At 44.8% G+C, this 25,144-nt stretch overlaps 1 long non-coding RNA gene across 2 annotated transcripts in view; it reads right to left on the bottom strand.

The window, feature by feature from the left end:
• Positions 1–24,801, bottom strand: part of LOC135057577 (uncharacterized) — a 58,474-nt gene extending 33,673 nt beyond the window's left edge. Inside the window, exons 1-4 of one of the 2 annotated variants that reach the window (XR_010244214.1) lie at positions 24,767–24,801; positions 20,958–21,052; positions 6,221–6,316; positions 416–3,257 (exon numbers count right to left, since the gene is read on the bottom strand). This is a non-coding gene — a long non-coding RNA (uncharacterized LOC135057577). Of the gene's footprint in view, positions 1–415; positions 3,258–6,220; positions 6,317–20,957; positions 21,053–24,766 lie in introns of those variants that run through there. The other variant, XR_010244215.1, reaches the window with a different exon arrangement.
• Positions 24,802–25,144: the final 343 nt, after the last annotated feature.

The following is a 25,144-nucleotide window of genomic DNA, read 5'->3' as shown; positions in this document are numbered from 1 at the left end:
CTTACCATAAATATAGCCCTTGTAAAGTGGTCAGCATGCAAATTGCCACAGGAATTAGAATTTTTGAAATTCAAGATGGACACTGCGAGCCGATCGCAGCTCACCGCACCCCCCTTGGGGTTAACCCACTGCCACACCCCCCTTGGGGTTACTAGCCAGTGCCACCCCAGCCGATGACCTCCCTGCATGTCACTGTATCTAATTCATATCTGTCTATCTATTTATGGTATCCGGATGATAGATCATTACTGTCTAGATAGACAGTCAATAGGTCAACACCATATGGTACATTATGTCGACATGGTCAAAAGGTCGATAGGTAAAAGGTAGACAGTGCTTAAGGTAAACAGCTATAAAAGTCTTTTTTTTTCCAACATATATTTTATTGAGGTTTAGAAAATACAACAGTCAATGTCATAAGTAGCCATAGAATCCAGCCTAATACAGAAATATATTGCGACAGATACTTTCTAATCATATGGATATCAGTGCCTAGAAGAAAACCTCACTTTTTCCATTTTCTAATATATAATAACCGAGCTGTAGACGAAACAATTGCAAGAATTATGAAAAAAGCCACTCCACAAAAATACTGCTCGTCAATCAGATACAAAAACAAAAATACAAACAGTATAAACAGTTCAACATACTAATGCGTTCTCCCCAGTGGAGAACGAAAAACTAATAAAACAAAAAAAACAAAATAGAAAAACATAGGAAAAACAGTACCTGCCGGGGCATAGGGATCGCCGACCCATCCATGGAGACATCATCAGAGCGAGAGAAAGCATGTAGACAACGGAGACGCATGGATAAAATGTAGCGGGGGGGAAGCGAGGAAAGCTAAGGGAAGCTGCAGCAAGCAGTGTAGCAGTGAGGAGGGGGAAATGGGAAAGATAAGGAAGATGAGAGAATTATGTAGTCACGGGAGAGAGATGGGAGGATTATCAGTCAGGAGTTGATGGCCGTACCATGTGGGACATTGGAAGCCCTGCTTAATAGCCAATTTCGTCAGGGTGGGCAATCGGTTTATAAATCGTCCCCAGCATTGGAATAATGTAGGACTCAGTGTTTCTTTATTTAGAGTCATTTCCAGCCAGTCCATCGTGAATAGGAAGAGTAGTCTAGAAGTAGCTAGTGACAGCGTAGGGGGTTGAGAATGCTGATTTTCATACAGGACTAAAAGCAACACTTTAAAAAGACATTTCATACACTTTAAATGAAGCCGCTGCGGGCGCTATACTTAATCTGCAACCTACAGACTTTTTACACCGTTAGCGTACAGAGTCCCGTACCGAGTACGGACTTTGCGTACAAACGCCGCGCTGGCTTTACAAAGTACACACAGCGCGTACACACCCAATGATACACCGTGAACCCTTAACAGTTATGCAATGCGATAATAATACACTTTAAACCTTAGCAGGGAAAGGAAGACACAACACCAGATTGTAATTAAACTACTGGGTTCCGACACCACAGCGTATTATTACTGAAAGGGGGGTTACAATAACAAAGCAATACAATCCAAAAGAATAATGGCTACAGTCAATGATACATACTTGTTTGGATTTCGCCGCGCTACCAAGTCTGGTCCTCGGTCATCTAGATAGATAATTTTGTGAGTCTTGTGTGACCAGGCCTGCAGCAGGTATCTTTTATACAGTAGATCAAAACATAATATAATAGACACTGTGTGCTCTTCTTCCATTGGTTCGGGGGTGGGACATATCCTGTGCACTGGAGATCATTGGTCAGCTCAAGAAGTGGGCGATGGCTAGGACTTGAGATGTGGTTTCTGTTGTTTGCATCTGAGTTCCTGCCCCATGACCAGTTAAACCCATCACATTAATCATACATAAATCTGGTATTATTAATAACTTAATGTGGTAATATATAATAATATTCCTATTCCCATCAGATTTGTCTCTGAACAATATGATCCCACACATGATATGATTATCTATTTCCATCCTCAAGATATACATATATCCCCATATATCCATATACTCATATATATATATATATATATATATATATATGTATACACACACACACACACATACTCCTGCTATTACAATTTTTTAGGAATTATATATATAGCTTAAATATCCAGCTGTACATATATAAGTAATTAGTGAGGAACAGTTAAAAGTTCTTTGGTTCGGTATATAAAGCAGGATTTATCCTGCAAGCTATATAGCTTAATTGTCATATACTTTAATTGTTTTATATGGTATGGGTGTGTAAGATGTATTTTAATATATGATATTAAATCAATGACTTTGTAGTGTAAAAGTGCCAGCGCTGTTCTTTTTTGTGTGTTTCTTCTTTGTCTATTTTTAGGCTATGAACCAAGTCTTTGGAACGTAGCAGCAGGCACTCTTGCAGTAACAATAGCGCCAGACTATCTCTATATATTTTTTAGTGTAAATAAGGCCATTGTATTTTAGTCTCTGGGAGTTTTAATTTATGTGTGACCGATCTTCATGCTATTTAGAAGAAAAAGCAGACAGTGTGGGATTTATGTAATATATAGATTAGATTTATGATATGTCTTTGTGGCTTTTCCATGCGAGTACAAATTCCACTGTAATTACTCATACCACGCTCTAATGCGCAGGACCGCGGGAGCGACCATACGCAATTTGCGAATATGTGCACGCACAGCCGAACATGTACGCACACGGAGGCCATCTATGTGGTGTTTATACGTAATGTGTGTGTTGTAATATTTTTCTGACTTCGACAGTCCACCCTTTGGCAGTCATCAATAACTGCCACTAACTAATCAATAAACAGGAAAAAAATATTACCTATACAATATATTCAAAAGCTTGGATGATTGGGGAAGAGTTGTAGGTGGGAAATGTATGACCTAGTGGGATAGTAAAAAGCATGTATGTATGAATCCATGTCTGAGGGGCATGTATCATCGTGCCGTATATGTTCTAGATAAGCTTCAAGGTATTGCGAAGTATACATTAAATCCTTCTCATCCCGTATTAAGGGTCTGTAAATGGGACAACAAACACTACTGAGCTCTTTTCGGCTTCTTGTTCCATCAAATGGGGTGCACATTTAGTTGATGATACATGGAGGGGGAAACATATGTGAGTGCTAGTATATGTGGATATCACCTGTCGACTATGTGTGCCATTAACTGGAGGTTGCAGAGATGAAGATAAGACACATATATAAAATACATTCACATAAACATTTTGTGTAGGGCTGATGTCTTTTCCGGATGGATGTATCTGGGCAGAGGGGGAAACAAAAGAAAAACGGGTGAAAGAAACAGGCCATGAAATTCATTTGAAATCCTTATCATAACACTGTCTCTATGGATGGGTCATAAATTAAATCTGCTGCTATAACAGCACCCTCGCTCCTTAGACTCATCAGAGTTGTGCCGTGCTTGCGCCGCATTAGAATTCGAACACACCTAAATATCGAACCAATAATTATGACGACTCCCAGGATACAAAGGAGAAACTTCCCCACACTCATAATAACATTCTGAGCCCACTCTCCTAAACCTGAGAACCATTTGCGTGGGTTCAACCATGAGACCCAGCCATTCAGTTCATTACTCACAGTCGCTAAGGTAAGGTTGTGCTTCCTCCTGAACTCCCACTTCAACTGCAAGATATCGTCCATCTTTCGATCGATAATCTCCGTTGGGTCGTCAGTGCTGTTTGTAATATAAGTACAGCACTTCACACCATATTGAGTTGTCAGAGTAACACAGTACCCACCTGTCACGGCTGTGACATAATTAAGGACCATCCTGTGCTGAATCAGTTCCTTCTTGTAAGCTTGTAGCTCCCTTCCCGTATACCTGAAGATGTCATCATACATCTCAGTGATATTATCTATCAAGTTCGCTAGCGCATGGATATACCTATAATTTATAGTTCCTCTGGCAGTACGGGTAATGTCTAATGCGAGAAGGAACTGAATCCCGGTGGATTCGTGGATCAAATCAGAGGCTGCGTGCTCTGCCCTATCTATGAGCTGTCTCTTGATGATGTGTTCATAGTGAGTATGAGTATAAGGAGCCTGAGCACTGCGGTGAACGTCTTTAATTTTATCATGGGTTATGGTCATGACCTCTGGTAGTACTCTCCCAATATAACACAATTCCTCTGAGCTCGGGGCAAGCCACTTGTACGCCTTCCTCCCACATATGAAATAGGCATCATCTGGGAGAACATAGGGGACAAAATATAACATCACCATATTACAAATTTCTCTAACGTCCTAGTGGATGCTGGGGATTCCGTAAGGACCATGGGGAATAGACGGGCTCCGCAGGAGACCGTCTATTCCCCATGGTCCTTACGGAGTCCCCAGCATCCACTACGGACTACGAGAAATAGATTTACCGGTAAGTAAAATCTTATTTTTCCATGTAAAGAAACCAGTCCCTAGTTCTCCCATCTGCTCAGTACAAGTATTGGGCTGGATGATATGAGCATAATACCCTGGCGATACTTTTCCAACCCACATGGTCTTGCTTCCACGAGTATACCTATACCGGAAATACCTCCCACTGTTGGCTATTTGGCGTACAAGTTCAGAGTCTATGGGTATCCTATCAGCTCTATGTGCAAAGGTCATTGTCTGGTTATTCCACGTCACTTCCCAATTTCCCGGTTTTCGGTAATTGGTAATATTAAAACACAATAAGGACCTGTCTACATGATACTGGTGGAGCTTCAAACTAGGGGGCCTAGAGATATTGAATTTCTTGTCCACCGGTCTCCCACCACGCAATTCGAGTACCTCATCTATTGCTAAAGGGTATGGTACTAATCCTGACTTACTCTGACCTTGAGGTACTTGTGAGCACACCCAGCATTCTGTCTGGTTTAAGACCTTACCCACTAGTGAGTGGTAATCACTCAACGGATGGCGGTCTATATTAAGGTTGGACTGACATCTCTGGATGCACCCATCCTCTACTATATTCTCACAATTCCTACAAATACAATATTCATCAGACAATAACCCCTCACAGTGCCTCCGAGCTCCCTGACTACCAGAGCGCTTACTGATGCCAGCCTTTACTAAAGTGATGTGCTGATCCTGAGATCCTACAAATTCATACTTGCCATCAGAACCCATTCCAGATCCCTGCTCGACCTCTCTGGGACCCTCACCAAAACAAACTGTCCTTATCAGAACCAGAATTACTAACAGAACCCGAAACGCAGTCTCTTGTGATCGATCCATTTCGTTAGGGGAAAGGAGTAAAATAAGGAGGAGAAAAGAAAGAAAAAATGCAGGGGGAGGTGAAAAAAGAAAGTGGTACGACAACCATTCTAGGTCTTGTTACTCTCTGTGCTCAGATGCCTTTCAACAGTCCTGCCTCTCAACTTTCCCGGAACAAACACTCCAGTGATACGAGATTCTCTATACTCTGCTCTTTGTCACGAGTTCTCTCCGGGTCAGCGACCTTCTTGCAGTGGGACGAGTGGACCCAAGTCTCTCTTTCGGCGACCTTCAGTGCTGTCGTGCTGGTTAACAAGACTTGGTATGGTCCTTCCCACCTGTCTATGAGGCAACCTGAGCGTAAGAAATTTCGAATCATCACATAATCCCCAGGCTCAATGTCATGACAATTACTGTTCAGTAGGTCAGGAATCACCAGCTTTAAATTTCTTTGTTGATTTCTCAGCTGCTGGCTCACCCCAACCAAATATTTCACAGTCACTTCATTATTGCATTTCAAATCATCCTGGGGGTCTATCATTACATGAGGTTGTCGACCAAAAAGAATTTCGAAGGGTGATAGGTTAAGGGGAGACCTGGGAGTGGTTCTGATGCTGTACAACACTAGTGGCAAAGCTTCTGGCCACGACAATCCTGTTTCAGCCATTAATTTGCTCAGCTTGTTCTTAATAGTGCTGTTCACTCTCTCCACCTTTGCACTCGCCTGTGGACGGTACGGAGTATGCAGCTTGCTATTAATTCCCATCAGTTTGCACATGACCTGAAAGACTTCACCTGTAAAATGGGTACCCCTGTCACTTTCAATTATTCTAGGAATACCATATCTACACACAAATTCCTGCACAATTTTCTTTGCAGTGAGCATAGCAGTATTTGTGGCATCAGGGAACGCTTCTACCCAGTTGGAAAATACATTAATACAAACTAACACATATTTCAAATTCCTATAGGGTGGTAATTGTATGAAGTCGATTTGTATTACCTGAAAAGGTCTGTCTGTAGGAGGGATATGGGATGGCTCTGTTGGTATTGTCTTTCCAATATTCTTCCTCAAGCAAGCAAAACATGTCTCTCTTACCTGCATGAGAAAAGAGAAAAGAATCCTGGTGCACAATAGTAGACTCTCATCAGCCTGCACATACCCTCTTTGCCTAGATTAGTCAGACCGTGTGCCACCTCAGCTAGATTTGGAAAGTATGCTCTGGGGGCTACTGGCTTACCATGTCCACCTGCCCACAGTCCTGAGGACTCCTGGCCATACCCCTTTGCCCTCCAGACTGCCTTTTGCTGTAAAGAACACAAATCTTTTTCATTTTAATTTACTATAGTGTGTTATCAGTTGTGTGAAGTAAACCGTCACTGGATGAGAGAAGAGAGGGGGATATAGTAAATAAAGAAAAGAAAAATTTCAGATTTGGAAATGTCAGGTTTGGCATTCACCAACAGGCTGTCACACCATCATGCATATCCGTGTCTGTGCACAGTCTCCCTTCACCAGTATTCTCATTCTCCACCCTTTGTGCATGACCAGGCACACTGCATAAATACTGGTGTCCTTATGTCCTTATGCTACTACTCTTACAATCTATAGCAAAATGTCCTTTATTTTTACAAGTGTAACATATTGGCCTTTTCTTACCACCAGGGTTTTGGGGTTTAGGCTGATGAGACTCTGGTGTAAGAGCCTGTATACTTTCAATCCTCAGCCTCTCCTCCTGTTGTTTTCTACGCCTAACAATATTCTTGTGGTGTTCAATTGCGCACTCTCTAAGACAAGCTACTGTGACCCCTCTCCAATTAGGCAAAGATGTTTGTACCCTGTCCCTTACTGTCTTATTGAGTCCGTCCATTAGCACAGAGACAGCCACCTCCCTGTAATTCGCATCGTTCCCTGTATCTGATACCCCAATGTATCTATCCATTATTTGCAGGGCTCGATGGAAATATTCAGATGTCATTTCATTTTCCCTCTGTTTTATGGAGAAAATTCTTCTCCACTTAACAGTTGTGGGGAAATACAACTCTAGTTGCATGTTAATTTGCTCTAAGTTCTCCTGATTGTGTTTCAGTCATACGACTATCCGACTCTAATCTACAATCAGTGATACATTTTTGGGTGTCAATATTAGGGGGTAGGCACGCTTTCAAAAATATCCGCCAGTGTTTGTTTGTCGGTTCATACGCATTACCCAGATCTCTGATAAACTTCTGACATCTGGCTAAATGCTTCCGAGGGTCGGGGAATTCTGAAATTATTGACCGCAGCTCATCTCTGGGCCACGGGCAATACATTGCATTATTCCTGGTGAGGATTACTCCCTGACTATCAGTTCCCCCATTGGAAGTTACTATTTCCAAGACAGGGTGTAATTCTACCATTCCGTTCCTAATCTGTTTACTGTGAGGTGTTGTTGTCTCTGTGTAATGAACTGTCTCACACTTACTGGTAGCTGTGACCTCACCAGTTCTTTCAGTGGGGAACACTGGTACTGCTCTAACTGGGTGGCAGGCCCCACCTGAGTTTCCTGCAAAGTGACTGCCTGAATGAGAGCTGTGATTTTTCTGGATTCTTCATCTTCCAGTGACCTATGACCTTGAAAAGACTTCAAAACAGGATACAACTTGCAAAGGTTAGGGTTAATACATTGCTCTTGCATACTACTATCATTTACAGATGTACCATTGATTGTAGCCATGTTTTTCCCTTCGACCTGTGTCGGTAATGGTGTGTTTGTGTCTCCATTCCTGCTAGGTTTGGAACGTGCTTTACAAGTTTGTTCCCTTTGCATCTCCCCCTCTTGCTGCCATAAATTTAAACAATCATTATGTCTAATCCTTTGTTTTCTGGATTTAAGAAGACATATTTTACTGCTTACATTCTGCAGTGCCTCGGGTTCAAAGCTGCCCACCTTAGGGAATGGTACCCTATCTTTGTCAGTCATACGTTCCCATTCAGACAAAAAGTCTTCAGCATGTGGACCATATTTCCCACACATAATACTTTTTCCTTTAAACTTTGCTGACCCCCTGGGCCGCGGCTCTTCAACCTGAACCCTGGTTAAATGTCCCTTACTTGAGCAACTGGCTCCCATAATTGTGGGCCTTTTCCCACAAACACCAAAATACTCAATATAAGGTGACGGTGAAAGTTCTCTGAGCGCTCTTCACCCGCTCACGCTCACGTTGGCCAGTACTACCATACACTGTCGATAGCGAAGGCAATGTACCCAACTTAGGGCACCTATTGACCTATATTTAGTGGAAGTTTTTTAGGAATAATTTACTTTCCAGTAAAGTATCTGTCGTTGGAGATTTTCCTGAGAGAGACCAGCGAAAACTCCCTATACGCTTTATTATACACAAATCACGCTTGCGTATGCCCTATACAGCGCTAATGATACCGCGATTTTACGCAAAAGCTCGGAAAAAGGATATCACGTTGCACTATATATCGCACCCACAAACGCGCGGCCCAATCGCACAGCATATAGGTACTTGTTACTTATCTGCCGTACGACCACTGGAATCGAATCACAAGCTGCGAAACCTCAGCCGGAGCGTATCAAAAAACTATAAGGGTCACAACACAATTCACAATTCCCTACCATGCTCCTGTGTAAGTCTCCTCATGACTTACGTATTAAACCTTATACTAGCATGAGTCAGCCGCCTCACGCCACCAAGCCTCCACTCACTCGGTGTACCACACAACGGGATCCCAAATTCCCTGGGTTCGAATATCCACTCACTCCTACGTTCGCTCACTCAAATACACTTTGTTTTTCTGTACAGAAAATTTTAATTCATTCAGATAGGCAGCTTTACCCCCAGAGGCAATACAGTTTTAAACAAGTTTTATACTAATCTGCTTTAGAAACCGTGCAGTTTTGTGCTATTGTAGCATGGCTACTGTCCCACCTTTTAGCTAAATGACACTATTGTGTAATTTGTACTTAGCGCCCGTACTCTTACGCACTTTGCGTAAACACACGACCGTGCCTGTCTCTTACGCTGCATGCGCAGTCCTGTACTTTGTCCGAGACACTTGTACAAAACCGTACGTCCGCAATAAAACAAATCCCACAACTTCTATAAATGTGAGCAATACTAACTATAATCGCTCACTTAACACAACACACAGTTTTTTCTGTATAAACCTTTACAACTAGGCCAGACTGCATTTGTGCTTAACACTTACTTCCTTAAACATTTATTTTAGTTTTAACTATATAGCAACAAATGTATCCGGTTTAACACAGATCTAAATGAATCTAGCAATCTGAGTCTTATGGCAACAATGTGAGAAGGTGTTATGCACACCAGTGCCAGCAGGAAAGTACTGGTGTCAGAACTGTTATGCACTCCAGTGTCTGCAGGAATGTACTGGTGTTTGAACTGTTATGCAAAACAGATGGACTCACAGACAAACTGGGGGATATGACATAACGTACACAGAAGGTGATAGGGTAACAAAATACACACAAAGTGAACAGAGAAGCCCAGAGGCTAAGGAACTGGGTATCTCCCTTGTATTAGAACTGCTAAGATGGAAAAAGCAAGATGTTGTGTTTTAATACGTAGAGTACCCGAAATGCTGTTGCTAAGGGCAACAGCAAAACCCTAAAGGGTTACCAACGGGTGTGGCAGTAAACTCCTTGGTCAGAGATGGAATGATAGACACAAGGAGAATCTCCACAATCCAAATTCTCACTTGCAGTGCACAGGTTTTAGCTTACTGCCACTAAACTGACCCCTGACACCTAGCACAGTGAGACAGGATTAGACAGGCAAGTCTTAGAATACAGCCGCAAACTTGCTAAGTTCACAGAGTAGTAACAGAACCCCAGCAAGCTAAACGACTGACTCCAGTCTTACTGCTAGGTCTGGATTGGCAGAGTGTAATACCAAATTCCCAGGCCTATTTGCAGTAAGCAACAAACAAATACAAAGCTACACAGTACTGGCTAACGTTCATGAACTGACTAACCAACAAAGATTCAGCAGCATCTGCTTACCCTGAAAAGAGGCCTTATAAAGCAGGTGCTGTCCACGCCCCACTCAGACCTCACAGACTGTGAGCACAAAAACCAGCACCGGATCCCCTGCCGTGCACAGAGCCTATAACCACTGCACAGCAAAAGACCCGAACCGGAGTATCAGCTGCGCTCAGGTTACTCCACTAGCACTTGTCTCCCGGTTGCCATGACGACGTGGCAGCACAGGGCAGGAGACCCTAACAGTACCCCCCCTCTGACGAGGGGTCAAAGAACCCCTACCACCGGGTTTATCGGGGAACTGCGAGAAGAAAGAGCGTATCAGTCTGGGGGCATGAAGATCACAACTGCGCACCCACGACCGCTCCTCCGGGCCATACCCCTTCCAGTGCACCAAAAATGACAGCCGACCCCGAACCACCTTGGAGTCAAGAATCCTTTCAACAACAAACTCCCTCTGGCCACGTATCAGAAGAGGGGAAGGTCTTCCACTGGTAGAAGGATTACTAATCGCCCATTTTAAAAGGGAACAATGAAATGTTTTATTGATACCCAAAGAACGGGGCAGATCTAACTGAAATGCCACCGGATTGATAACCCTGGTGATCTTATAAGGGCCGATGAACCGGGGCCCTAACTTATGAGATGGCTGTCTCAACTTCAAATTCTTGGTAGACAACCAGACGAAGTCTCCTAATTTGAAGCTGCAGGGTCTTTTCCGCTTATCAAAAACCCTTTTGGTCACTAATGACACAGACACAAGGGCTTTCTTCACTTTCCGCCAAATACCTCTAAGGACCGAAACCACAGAGGAACCACCAGGTGTGGAGTCCACGGGGTCAAAAGAATTGGCCTTAGGATGATGCCCATACACACAAAGGAAGGGAGAGATCCCTGTAGCAGAGTGAGCCGCGTTGTTATAGGCAAACTCCGCCATGGACAGATGAGCAACCCAGTCAGTCTGACACTTGGAGACATAACACCTGAGGAACTGCTCCAAGGACTGGTTCACCCTTTCAGTCTGCCCATTAGACTGCGGATGGTAGCCTGACGACAAGCTGACAGAAATCTGGAGATCGGAACAAAATGCCCTCCAGAATTTGGCCACAAACTGGGATCCGCGGTCAGAGACCACATCAAGTGGCAACCCGTGGAGACGCACAACATGCAGCATAAATAATTCAGACAGGCGTCTGGCTGATGGCAGCCCAACCAGTGGAACGAAGTGCGCCATCTTCGAAAACCTGTCAACGACAACCCAGATGGCTGTCATCCCCGAGGATTTGGGCAAGTCCACCACAAAATCCATTGAAATGTGGGTCCATGGCTTAGATGGGATAGAGAGTGGATGTAATGGGCCAACAGGAACCCCTCTAGGAGTCTTATTTCGGGCACAGATGTCACATGCCCGAACCCACTGATCCACATCCTTAGCCACCGAGGGCCACCACACCGCCCTAGATAGCAACTCCCGAGTTCTGGCAATACCCGGGTGACCTGCCGACTTCTTGGCATGGAATTCCAGGAACACTCGCTGTCTTAACCTAGGAGGCACAAACAAAAGACCTACCGGAAGGTCTGGAGGAGCCTGCTCCTGTGCTCTAAGGACTAATGATAAGAGGTCCTGGGTAATGCCCACTTTAATACATGATGGGGAAACAATGGGCAATGGCTCCTCGGTGGTCTCCTGGATTGGAGCAAAACTCAGCGAGAGCGCATCAGCCTTGATGTTTTTTGACCCAGGGCGATATGTTATCAAAAAATTAAAGCGAGCAAAAAACAAAGCCCATCGTGCCTGCCTGGCATTGAGACGCTTCGCTGACTCTAAATATGCCAGATTCTTATGGTCAGTGAGAATTGAGACCACAAACTTAGCCCCCTCAAGCCAGTGTCTCCACTCCTCGAGTGCATCCTTAATAGCCAACAATTCCCGGTTACCCACGTCATAATTCATCTCGGCAGGCGAAAATTTACGGGAAAAGTAAGCACAGGGATGAAGGCGATTATCAGACACTCCCATCTGAGAAAGCACTGCCCCAATACCCATCTCAGAGGCATCCACCTCCACCACAAAAGGACGCTCTGGATCTGGGTGTCGCAGCACCTTGGCCGAAACAAATGCCCTTTTGAGACGGGCAAAAGCCGCTTTAGCCTCACAAGACCAGTGAGCAACATCCGCCCCTTTCTTAGTGAGTGCCACCAAGGGCGCCACTATAGACGAAAATCCAGCGATAAATCGTCTATAAAAATTTGCAAAGCCCAGGAAACGCTGAAGCGCCTTCAAACTAGTGGGCTGCACCCAATCCAGGACTGCCTGTACCTTGGAACCCTCCATTTGGAAACCTTCTGGGGAGATAATATATCCTAGAAATGCGATTTGCTGAACTTCAAATTCGCACTTCTCCAGCTTTGCCCCAAGCCGGTGGTCTCTGAGTTTCTGGAGGACTAAGCGTACATGCTTCCGATGTTCCTCCAGGGAATGGGAGAAGATTAGGATGTCATCTAAGTATACAACTAAGAATCTATCCAAATATTCCCTGAGCACATCATTCATGAAATCCTGGAAGACTGCCGGGGCATTACAGAGCCCAAAAGGCATCACCAAATATTCATAATGCCCTGAGTGGGTATTAAAGGCAGTCTTCCATTCATCCCCCTCTCTTATTCGGATTAGATTGTACGCACCGCGTAGGTCAATCTTAGAAAAAATGGTGGCAGTACGAAGCTGGTCAAACAAGACCGAAATGAGAGGCAGTGGGTATGAGTTTTTAATCGTGATACGGTTCAATTCCCTGAAGTCGATGCAGGGTCGCAACGAACCGTCCTTTTTACCCACGAAGAAGAACCCCGACCCAACTGGAGACTGTGAAGGTCTGATAAATCCCTTAGCCAAGTTCTCCTGAATGTACTCTGCCATAGCCTGAGTCTCAGGACGTGACAGGGAGTACAACCTGCTCTTGGGAAGCTTAGCATTTGGCAACAAATCAATGGCACAGTCATAGGGGCGATGGGGAGGTAGTACCTCTGCAACTTTTTTGGAGAACACGTCCGCAAAATCTGCATAACACCCTGGCAATCCTGGCAAACTTAGCTGCGAGAGCCTGACTGGAAGGCTCAAGCAACTCCTGAAACAATCAGTACCCCAACTAAGAATCTCCCCAGAGACCCAGTCAAATTGAGGATTGTGGGCCCTTAACCAGGGTAACCCCAACACCAATGGGGCAAAAGTACAGACAGTCACATAAAAGGACAATTTTTCAGAGTGTGTAGCTCCAATAAACAAAGAAATCTGGCTAGTGCAAGAGGTAATTTTACCTTGGGATAATGGTTCCCCGTTTAACCCACAAATCTCAATTTCCGATGCCAAGGGTACTAAGGGAACAGAGTGTTTCAGGGCGAATTGGCTGTCCATAAAAACCCCGTCGGCCCCACTGTCCACAAAGGCCTCAGTCTTGACAGTTTGACCGAGGATCTTCAAGGTCACCGGAATGATAAAAGTCTTCTTGGGAAATTCTGACTTCTGGCCTGACAGGATATTTCCCATCACCCTCAGGCCCTGAAGTTTTCCGGCTTTTCTGGGCATGATACTACCACATGACCTTTATTCCCACAGTACAAACACAACCCCTGCTGTCTCCTCCGCATCTTCTCACGCGAGGAGAGGCGGGTAGCCCCAATCTGCATAGGCTCCTCAGAAAATTCCTCAGAGTCTGAGGTTCCCTTGGGAAGGAAGGAAATCTCAGTCTCCCTTTCAAGCCTACGCTCTCTCAGCCGTCTATCCACCCGGATGGATAACTGCATGAGCTGATCCAAGCTATCAGGCAAGGGATATTGTACCAGTTGGTCCTTTATCTGGTTAGAAAGACCTCTTCGGTACTGGTGTCTCAGGGCTGGGTCATTCCACTGGGTATCATGGGCCAACCTCCGAAACTCCGTACAGTAAACCTCAACTGGCCTGCGCCCTTGCTTAAGGATCGAAATCTGAGCCTCGGCTGAGGCCGTCTTGTCAGGGTCATCATACAACATGCCCAGTGCCGTAAAAAAAGCATCAACACTTTTAAGCGACGGACAGTCAGGCTGCAACCCATATGCCCAGACCTGTGGGTCTCCTTGTAGCAAGGAAATCACTATGCCCACCCGCTGAATCTCCGACCCAGAAGACTGAGGCCTAAGCCGGAAGTATAGCTTGCAGCTCTCCTTGAAACAAAAGAACTGCGAGCGATCTCCAGAAAAACGATCCGGGAGATTTACTTTCGGCTCCTTAACCCCTGCAGGTGCTGCTGCTGCGGGAGCTCCGCCAGCAGCCTGGGAGGTGTGCATTTTAATGGACAAATCATTAAATTGTCGAGTCAGGACCTGCACCTGATCGACCACCTGTTGCAACGTATTTTGAGGGGTATGCTCCATATTCCCACAAAATTTCAACAGGAGTATTAGGCTGCTGAATATGTTATGCACACCAGTGCCAGCAGGAAAGTACTGGTGTCAGAACTGTTATGCACTCCAGTGTCTGCAGGAATGTACTGGTGTTTGAACTGTTATGCAAAACAGATGGACTCACAGACAAACTGGGGGATATGACATAACGTACACAGAAGGTGATAGGGTAACAAAATACACACAAAGTGAACAGAGAAGCCCAGAGGCTAAGGAACTGGGTATCTCCCTTGTATTAGAACTGCTAAGATGGAAAAAGCAAGATGTTGTGTTTTAATACGTAGAGTACCCGAAATGCTGTTGCTAAGGGCAACAGCAAAACCCTAAAGGGTTACCAACGGGTGTGGCAGTAAACTCCTTGGTCAGAGATGGAATGATAGACACAAGGAGAATCTCCACAATCCAAATTCTCACTTGCAGTGCACAGGTTTTAGCTTACTGCCACTAAACTGACCCCTGACACCTAGCACAGTGAGACAGGATTAGACAGGCAAGTCTTAGAATACAGCCGCAAACTTGCTAAGTTCACAGAGTAGTAACAGAACCCCAGCAAGCTAAACGACTGACTCCAGTCTTACTGCTAGGTCTGGATTGGCAGAGTGTAATACCAAATTCCCAGGCCTATTTGCAGTAAGCAACAAACAAATACAAAGCTACACAGTACTGGCTAACGTTCATGAACTGACTAACCAACAAAGATTCAGCAGCATCTGCTTACCCTGAAAAGAGGCCTTATAAAGCAGGTGCTGTCCACGCCCCACTCAGACCTCACAGACTGTGAGCACAAAAACCAGCACCGGATCCCCTGCCGTGCACAGAGCCTATAACCACTGCACAGCAAAAGACCCGAACCGGAGTATCAGCTGCGCTCAGGTTACTCCACTAGCACTTGTCTCCCGGTTGCCATGACGACGTGGCAGCACAGGGCAGGAGACCCTAACAGAAGGTATACAAAGTATGGGTGCCTTTTGTTGTGTACACTTTTGGCGCCAAAAAAAATTCACAGATTTTTAAATAGCTTTTTTCCTGTTTGTTTTACGGGTTCTACCAGCATCTCTACAAACCATACAGAGCAGACGTCATTTAATCAGCACACAAGTAGGGTTTTCAGTGTATCCATCGACCAAGAAAAGGTTACGTAGGATACTTTCTTTCCGCCCTTTTGCTGATAGATTAAGTCTGCTGTGACCTGTTAGGCTGTGAGTATGTGGAAAACCGGATGATGCCCCCAATTGAGAATGCTGATTTTCATACAGGACTAAAAGCAACACTTTAAAAAGACATTTCATACACTTTAAATGAAGCCGCTGCGGGCGCTATACTTAATCCGCAACCTACAGACTTTTTACACCGTTAGCATACAGAGTCCCGTACCGAGTACGGACTTTGCGTACAAATGCCGCGCTGGCTGTACAAAGTACACACAGCGCGTACACACCCAATGATACACCGTGAACCCTTAACAGCTATGCAATGCGATAATAATACACTTTAAACCTTAGCAGGGAGAGGAAGACATGACACCAGATTGTAATTAAACTACTGGGTTCCGACACCACAGCGTATTATTATTACTGAAAGGGGGTTACAATAACAAAGCAATACAATACAATACAAAAGAATAATGGCTACAGTCAATGATACATACTTGTTTGGATTTTGCCGCGCTACCAAGTCTGGTCCTCGGTCATCTAGATAGATAATTTTGTGAGTCTTGTGTGACCAGGCCTGCAGCAGGCATCTTTTATACAGTAGATCAAAACATAATACAATCGACACTGTGTGCTCTTCTTCCATTGGTTCGGGGGTGGGACATATCCTTTTCACCGGAGATCATTGGACAGCTCAAGAAGTCGGCGATGGCTAGGACTTGAGATGTCGTTTCTGTTATTTGCATCTGAGTTCCCGCCCCATGACCAGTTAAACCCATCACATTAATCATACATAAATCTGGTATTATTAATAACTTAATGTGGTAATATATAATAATATTCTTATTCCCATCAGATTAATGTTTACGTGACTCTGAACAATATGATCCCACACATGATATGATTATCTATTTCCATCCTCAAGATACACATATATCAACATACTCATATATATATATATATATATATATATATATATTATTTATACACACACATACTCCTGCTATTACAATTTGTTAGGAATTATATATATATATAAATATATATATATATACAAACACATACATCTCCAAGAGTTTAAACTATGAATGTTAATATCTCAGATTTCTAAATGTCTGGTTTGTATTTTGGTTAGCTATTTGCTAATTGAGTTTCTCGCAGCTTAGGTTCCTGGGTATTGTCTTATTGTTTTAAATAGAAACTCAGCTACCTAGTAAACAAAGGTGTTTGCCTTCTTCATAGAATTTCAAAGCTTAGTGTCTATTATAACAACTAAGGAAACAGAGTCATAAGTCGGACATATGCATTGAATGGTACCATTCAGCTTAAATATCCAGCTGTACATATATAAGTAATTAGTGAGGAACAGTTAAAAGTTCTTTGGTTCGGTATATAAAGCAGGATTTATCCTGCAAGCTATATAGCTTAATTGTCATATACTTTAATTGTTTTATATGGTATGGGTGTGTAAGATGTATTTTAATATATGATATTAAATCAATGAGTTTGTAGTGTAAAAGTGCCAGCGCTGTTCTTTTTTGTGTGTTTCTTCTTTGTGTATTTTTAGGCTATGAACCAAGTCTTTGGAACGTAGCAGCAGGCACTCTTGCAGTAACAATAGCGCCAGACTATCTCTATATATTTTTTAGTGTAAATAAGGCCATTGTATTTTAGTCTCTGGGAGTTTTAATTTATGTGTGACCGATCTTCATGCTATTTAGAAGAAAAAGCAGACAGTGTGGGATTTATGCAATATATAGATTAGATTTATGATATGTCTTTGTGGCTTTTCCATGCGAGTACAAATTTCACTGTAATTACTCATACCACGCTCTAATGCGCAGGACCGCGGGAGCGACCATACGCAATTTGCGAATATGTGCACGCACAGCCGAACACGTACGCACACAGAGGCCATCTATGTGGTGTTTGTACGTAATGTGTGTGTTGTAATATTTTTTGACTTCGACAGGGTGTATCAGAGATCCACTGTTGGGAGTATGGCTTTCCTGCCTACCGCTGATAGAAGCATTATCAATTTCGTATCCTGAGAGGGGAGTTCGAGCTGATCTCGGGTATGACCAAAGAGAGCCCAAGAGGCAGTGCATTGAAAGTGTAAACCCAACTCGGAGGCGCCATATAGTTGCAGCTCAGCCCAAAACCCTTGAATAAGGGAGCAATGCCAGAAACAATGCATAAGGTCGGTTACTGGCGCAGAGCATTTCAAGCATTTCGCCGAGTCCGATAAACCCATCAAATGGCTCCTCTTTGGGGAGATATAGGCTCTGTGCAAGATCTTATAGGACATTTCCTGATATAAGCTAGCCGGGATGAGTTTAAGGGAAGTTTTAAAACTGTCCATCACTGTTTCTGGGGACATGAAGGGAATTTGAGAGGACCATGTGAGTACTTGGGTCAGGTCAGTTTCGGGAATATGTTCTGTACGAACGCGGGCATAGATAGATGAGATGGAGCATGTCCCGGAGCGCAGGAGCGTATCCAGGCTATTGACAAAGTCGGATGCACAAAGATGAGAAAGGACTGAATGTATATAATGTGAGGCTTTAAAGAAGTAGAATCCATGGCTAGGATTGATGTCATATTTGGTTAGCACTTCAGCAAAAGTAAGTGGCTTTTTTCCAGAGTCGAGAAGGTCACCGATTCGTGTAATTCCTGCAGCGTGCCAGGCAGTGAAAGGGTAAGAGGCCTGGCCCCGTTGAAAATGTGGGTTTCCGACTAGGGGAAGAAATAAGGAATAAGTGTACTGTAACTTTAAAGATTTCCTAGATAATCTCCACGCCGCAGCAGTGGAGGTTAGGAGTATATTGTCCAAAAAAGGAGACGACAAATCAGATTTGGATGCATGTAGGATGGAACTAAGAGACAGAGGGGAACAGAGTTGGGAGTCAATCAGTGAATCAGTAAAGATCGATGTATCGTTGAGCCAATCCGTGGCAAAACGAAGAAGGCATGCTCTGTTGTATTGCTCTATATCTGGCAGATTTAGTCCCCCATTCTGCACCATCTGAGACAATTTAAAGAAACTAATTCTGGGTCTCTTATTGGCCCAGATGACTTTAGATATGGATGAGTTAAGGAGGGAGAGGTCAGACTTAGAGAGCATGATGGGTACCATTTGAAGGACATAGAGCAATTTGGGGAAGCTAGCCATTTTCACAAAGTTACAGCGAACCATAAGATTGAGAGGTAGATTTTGCCACAATGCTAATTCTGTCTGGACTTTGGTGAGAATAGGGTGAATGTTATCAGAGTAAATACGAGCAGGGTCAGAAGGAAGAAGGACTCCAAGATACGTGATATGAGTGGGAGCCCACCGAAATGGAAAAGGAGTGTCCCATCCTGTAACAATTTGGGGAAAGATAGCCAAAGCCTCTGATTTGTCAAGATTGATCGAGAACCCTGCAAAAGAGGAAAAAGAAGAGATGGCGTTCTGCAATGCCATGACGGATTGTCTCGGATTGGAGGTAAAGAGAAGAATGTCATCCGCGAACGCTATTAGTTTAACCTCTTTATTGCCAATCCTAATACCTCGGAAATCAGGGAGGTTGAGGATATAACGTATAAAAGGTTCCAGGGCTAGATTAAAAAGGAGAGTGGAGAGAGGACATCCCTGTCTGGTCCCCCTTTCAAGGACAAAAGAAGAAGAGGCAGTGTTGTTAACCATTACCTGCGCAGTAGGGTCGGCATAAATGGAATCGACTAAACCACGAAAGTTATCCCCAAATTGCTGGTAAGACAAAACTCTAGCGAGATGGGGCCAGGCAATCTTATCGAAAGCCTTTTCCGCATCAAGGTTAATGAGGATATTATCTGTAATATTGTGAGTACTCGAATATGTAATGGCCGCTAATACGGTCCTGATACCCCGCACGGATTGCCTATGTTTGATGAAGCCCAACTGCGCAGGCTATATAAGGCAAGAGAGACAGAGCTGTAATCTTTTGGCCATTAATTTCGTAAGAATTTTAAAGTCCTGATTGAGGAGAGAAATCGGCCTGTAAGAGCCAGGTAGGGAGAGATCTTTTCCAGGTTTCGCTATGACTATAATCGTGGCCTCATTAAATCTAATTGGAGTTTGTTTGGAGGTAAGAATGTCATTATAGAGAGACGTAAGGGTAGGAGCCAGCTCATCTCACAGCATTTTATAAAAGTCTGCGCCAAATCCATCAGGACCAGGGCTTTTATTATTCGGTAAGGTCTTAATGACGTCAACAACCTCCTCAACCGTAATGGGATTCTCTAGAGAGTCTCTCGCCTCCTGAGTCAAAACCGGGAGAGCAGCCTCTTCCAGAAAAGAGTGGTTGGCAACCGAGTCGTCAGGGCCTTTGGTGTACAGAGATTGATAAAAGTCCCTAAATTCGGTGCAGATGGTGTCAGGGTCAGTGCTCAGCGAGCCCGAGCTATTGATTGCGTTTACCCATGTGCGGGACTTAGGGCCTTTGATCAGGTTGGCCAGTAATTTGCCCGATTTATTGCCCCACCTATGAAATCTGTTGCGTTGATAGTCACAAGATAATTGGGCCCATTCCGTGAGGAATGTATCATAAATAAGTTTGGCCGAAAGATAAGCCTCTTTGTGGGCGGGGGTATCATATTGGAAATATTTCCTGTATGCCGAGGTAAGCGTTGCGCTCAGGGACTGTAGTTGAGACGAAAATTTCTTCCGTCTAGAGTGAGTATATGACATGACATGTCCTCGGAGGACGGCCTTGGCCGCGCCCCAGAAGATTGGCGAGTCTAAGCTCTGATCACTGTTATCCGAGTTATAGTTGAGCCAAGACTGCTTCATATGAAGAAGGAAATCAGTGGAATGGCGTAGATAGGTAGGGAAACGCCAATGGGGCAAGCTATGGGGGGATACCGCTAATCGTATGTGGAGAGATATAGGGGCATGATCAGATATGATAATGTTGTCGATGGAAGTGTGGGTGACTTTGGGAAGGAGATGAGCAACAGTAAAGATATAGTCAATCCGAGAGTGAGAAGAATGAGGGTGAGAATAGAAAGAGTAGTCTTTTTGAGTAGGATGAAATACCCGCCAGGGATCCAATAGATCCAACTGGGAGCAGAAAGAGGATATGAGTTGTGCAAGAATCGTAGTAGTGGTGGCACTTACCCTAGATCTGTCCATGGATGGGTCGACCACTAAATTGAAGTCCCCGCCGACAATCAAGTTCTGGCTGCCCCAGGTAAAGAGATTCGTTAAAAGGTCTGCGAAAAAAGAATCGGGTGAAATGTTAGGAGCATAGACGTTGAGAAGGGTGTAAACCGTATTATTAATACATACATCCAACAATAGGAATCTACCCTCAGGGTCACAGAGCTTTCTGATTACAGTATATTGGAGATTGGCATGAAACAGTATTGCTACCCCCCTAGACTTAGAACGGTATGGGGACGAAATACATTCTCCTATCCAAGGGGCTCGTAGAGTATTTCTAGGATCGTCTAACCAGTGGGTCTCTTGTAGGAATACAATGTGGGGAGACATACGTTTCAAGTGAGAGACCACCTTCTTCCTCTTTACCGGATGATTAAGAACCATGATACAATACGAAGTAGCGTAGCATTTGGATCTCCGTCTACATGAGAGTGTGGGTGGGTGTCAGAAGACATGTCAACCCACCCCTACCGGAAAAAAGAATAGGAAAGGAGCGTGGAAGATAAAATAGGGTCCCACCCCGTCCCAGCGAGCGCGGGGGGGGGGGGGGGGGAATCCCCCAATGGGGGGAGGAGGTCCCATCCCAGGCAGGTAAGACTAACAAGACAAACAAACAATAACAAAAACATCTATAAACACCAAAAAGTACAGGGAAGAGATCAAAAGTGTGAACTGATCACACTTCACTAAAACATTATGTGAAACCCGAACGCAGATTCGGGTAGCGGCAAGCTACTGACAGACATAAACAAACAGTAATCAAGTGTCAGGTACAGCAAAATGCAACTTGGCCTCTTCAGGGTCCTCAAAAAACGTGGTCCTCCATCTTCAAAAATCCTGAGACGGGCGGGATAGAGCAATGAGAACCTGATCTTCTTATCAAAGAGGTGTTTGCAAATGGGAGCAAACTCTCTGCGTTTTGTGGCCACCAATGTAGAAAAGTCTTGAAAGATGAGGAGGCGATCACTATTGATAGGCTAGCAGCTTTGCGGTAGTGGTCGAGGAGTCTCGTTTTGTCTGCATAGTTTAGGATATGCATGATGACCGGGCGAGGGCATCCCAAAGAATTTTTCCTCTCAGGCCCCACTCGATGAGCCCTCTCAATGACGAGGGGAACTCCTTTCAGATCCATAGACAGTTGTTCCGGAATGCCTATCGAGAGGAGGTCCGAGAGTTCGCGACCCCTCACCGACTCTGGGATACCTATGATCCGTAGATTAATACGCTTACTGCAATTTTTTCGAGGTCATCTAGCTTCTCCGAGAGGTCCGAGACCTCCAGCTGCTTAGCATGTAAAGAACGTTGGGCTTCTTCCAGATTATCTTCTAGGGTCGATATCCTTTGTTCCACTTCATCAAGGCGGGTAGAATGTTGACTCAGCAGGGTCGAAGAGGACTCGATGGCTTCTTTAATGCCCGCCAACTTCTCATCTAGGAGCGGTCCCAATACCGCCAGCAGGTCTTTATATTTAATCTTCTGCTGTTTAAGAAGCGGTCGTGATTTGCGGGAGCGTTGGGGAAGCGAGCGTGTAGTCGAGTGAGCAGAGTCGGATGAATCGCCACATGGGGTGTCCTCTCGAGAGTGCTGAGTAGTGCCTGCGGACATTACGGGCAAAGGAATCAGGAACTTTTCCATACAGGGAAATCCGAGTGGGGGTGTGGTAGCAAAACACAAAGAGCCTGAATAGTAAAGGGTGTAGCAGGTCTCACATATTAAGCAATTATCCCCAGTGCAGTCTCATCTTGATCAAGATGCGCCAGAAATGAAAGGTGAGGTGAGGGGAGGCTTGAGAGCCTTGCGGTTGAAATAAATCAGGGCGTCAGGCACAGTAGTGGACCTCCAGTTACTGCCGCGTAGTTCTGTGGATAGGAAGGGGCAAAGATCCGGTCGGCGGGAGGCAGGGGAGAGTTCCTCATCGCACTGTGGAGCAGCTGTCAGTTCAGTGCAGTTCCCGTCTCCCTCTGTCTCAGTCTCTAGGCCACTTGCAGCAGGGGTGGTGCCAATATGGCCGCCGGTCACCGTAAACTGCAGGGGGGGGATGCAGAAAAAGTGAAGGCCCCAGCTATGGCCACGGTGTAGGAGAGATAAGCAAGGTAGGAAGGAGGCAGTAGTCCATTTGTAAATGAGCAGGAGGGGGAGTACTGCAGGAGGGATGGCGGGATATATGTGCTCCGGCCGGAGCTAGGGTATCTGCCTGTCACTTTACCTAGAGGTGGCTGTAACGGGTGGGAGGTGTCTGCGGCCTCAGCTCTGGAGGCTTCCCCTAAAAGAGCAGCGGTAAGGCGGGCACGCGGGTTACGGCACCCTATTAACGGTCAGCAGGCAGCTCCGGTGCTTTGGTGACGGTGCAGCAGCCGGTCTCCTGCAGAGCCTTTCATGCAGCCAGGACTGTCCCCCCTCGGAGGGCCCGACTACGGGCAGATCCGGTCACGCCTAGGGAGACAGCAGGGAGAGACAGCAGAGGTATGGGGTGTGCGGTGCAGCTATAAATGCCTTCTCCTATGATCCCCTGTGATCAGCGCTGGCGCAGGCTGTAACAGCAGTGGGGAGGAAGATAGCCACTGGGTCCCGTTGCCGTGCAGAGGAGAGTAGAGACACCAGCCTCTCAAGCAGATCTCTCCAGTGGGTGTAGGCAATCGCGGGATGTGCGTGGCCGGCCGCAGGTCACAATCAGGCCGGTGATTGCCAGGGGAGGTGAGCGAGGTCCGGGTGCCGTCACCGCCGCACTTCCGGAAGTCCAGCGGGTCTTCACCAAAATCGAGGCCCCGACGCGGGGACCAGCGCTCCCCGATTCCACGGCCACGGGCGTTCAGCAGCAGGGCGGGTGGGAGAGTATATATAGCGGTGAGGTAGAACGGGGGTAGAACGGGGGAACGGGTCTGAGCGGACTGGGAGGGTGTAAAGGTGTTATTAAAGCAGGAACTGTGCAAAGCTGCGACTGCTCTCCAGAGTTAAGCCATGCCTAGCTATAAAAGTCTTATTTCTCTTATGTCCTAGAGGGAGGAGCCAGACCACACTCTAAAACTCTTAAAGTGCCAATGGCTCCGGGTGGACCCATCTATACCCCATGGTACTAATGTGGACCCCAGCATCCTCTACGGACTACGAGAAAAGGATTTACCGGTAGGTACCAAAATCCTATTATTGTTTATCCCATTTTTCAATCCATGTTGGAATGCTGGCATCGGCATTCCAAACAGTGTCAGTATTCCGACAGCAGGGATCCTGACTGGATCCCTATCTCATACATATATCTATATCGCATCACTATCTGTCTAATCACACTACAGAATAGTTGCAGGCTTATTGTGAATTATGCGCCAATCTATATTACTCTCCCTGCTGTCTCTAGAGAGCAGACGGCCTGTCTAAGCAGTATCGTAATTTACATACTTAAGTGCAGGTTGTAAAATGCTTCAGAGTCAGACAAGCTAGCACTCCAGCACCATATTTCCAGTGAAATCAAATGAACAATTACAGGTGCAACCTATCCTTGTGTTATTTTCTAATAATGTCTCCATGGTCCTTGCATTACTCTTGCTATCCGTCATATCACTGCCCAGGAGAGGAATAATGACAGTGGCTGAAATAGCATCAAACTGGCACGTTCGTTTTCCTAAAAAGGCTACAAAAGGAAACTTTATCACAGACAGCCTAATAAAGCAATAAATATTTACACAACACAAAAAACATGCTTATCAATAACATAACAAAACAACACCATATTATTTTATGTATTGTGCTAAGAGCAGAATTTCTTTTACCTGGTTCGTTGCCTTAGTGTGGATTACTGTAGGTCATACAGGATGTTAATTTAATGCCATCCAGTAGATGTCGCCACTCACAAAACTATCACTGCAAATACGTAACACAGTGCATATACTGTATAAGCTTATGTGTGTATATATGCACATATGTTCATGTTCATATGTATAGATAGATAGATAGATAGATAGATAGATAGATAGATAGATAGATAGACACACTTATATTCCTCACAAATTCTCTTGGTATGCAGTCACATATTTTGCAAAAAAATAAAATACGATTCTGTATGTTATTGCAGCACACAACTGTGAACGAGTACTTGAATGATACATATGCCATGTTGTGTTGTTTCTCTTATATTCTAATTCATTCTT

Source organism: Pseudophryne corroboree, chromosome 3 (genome assembly GCF_028390025.1).
Source record: "Pseudophryne corroboree isolate aPseCor3 chromosome 3, aPseCor3.hap2, whole genome shotgun sequence".
Taxonomy (NCBI): domain Eukaryota; kingdom Metazoa; phylum Chordata; class Amphibia; order Anura; family Myobatrachidae; genus Pseudophryne; species Pseudophryne corroboree.
The sequence above is the reverse complement of the archived record's forward strand: the minus strand, read 5'-3'. Positions and strand labels throughout refer to the sequence as shown.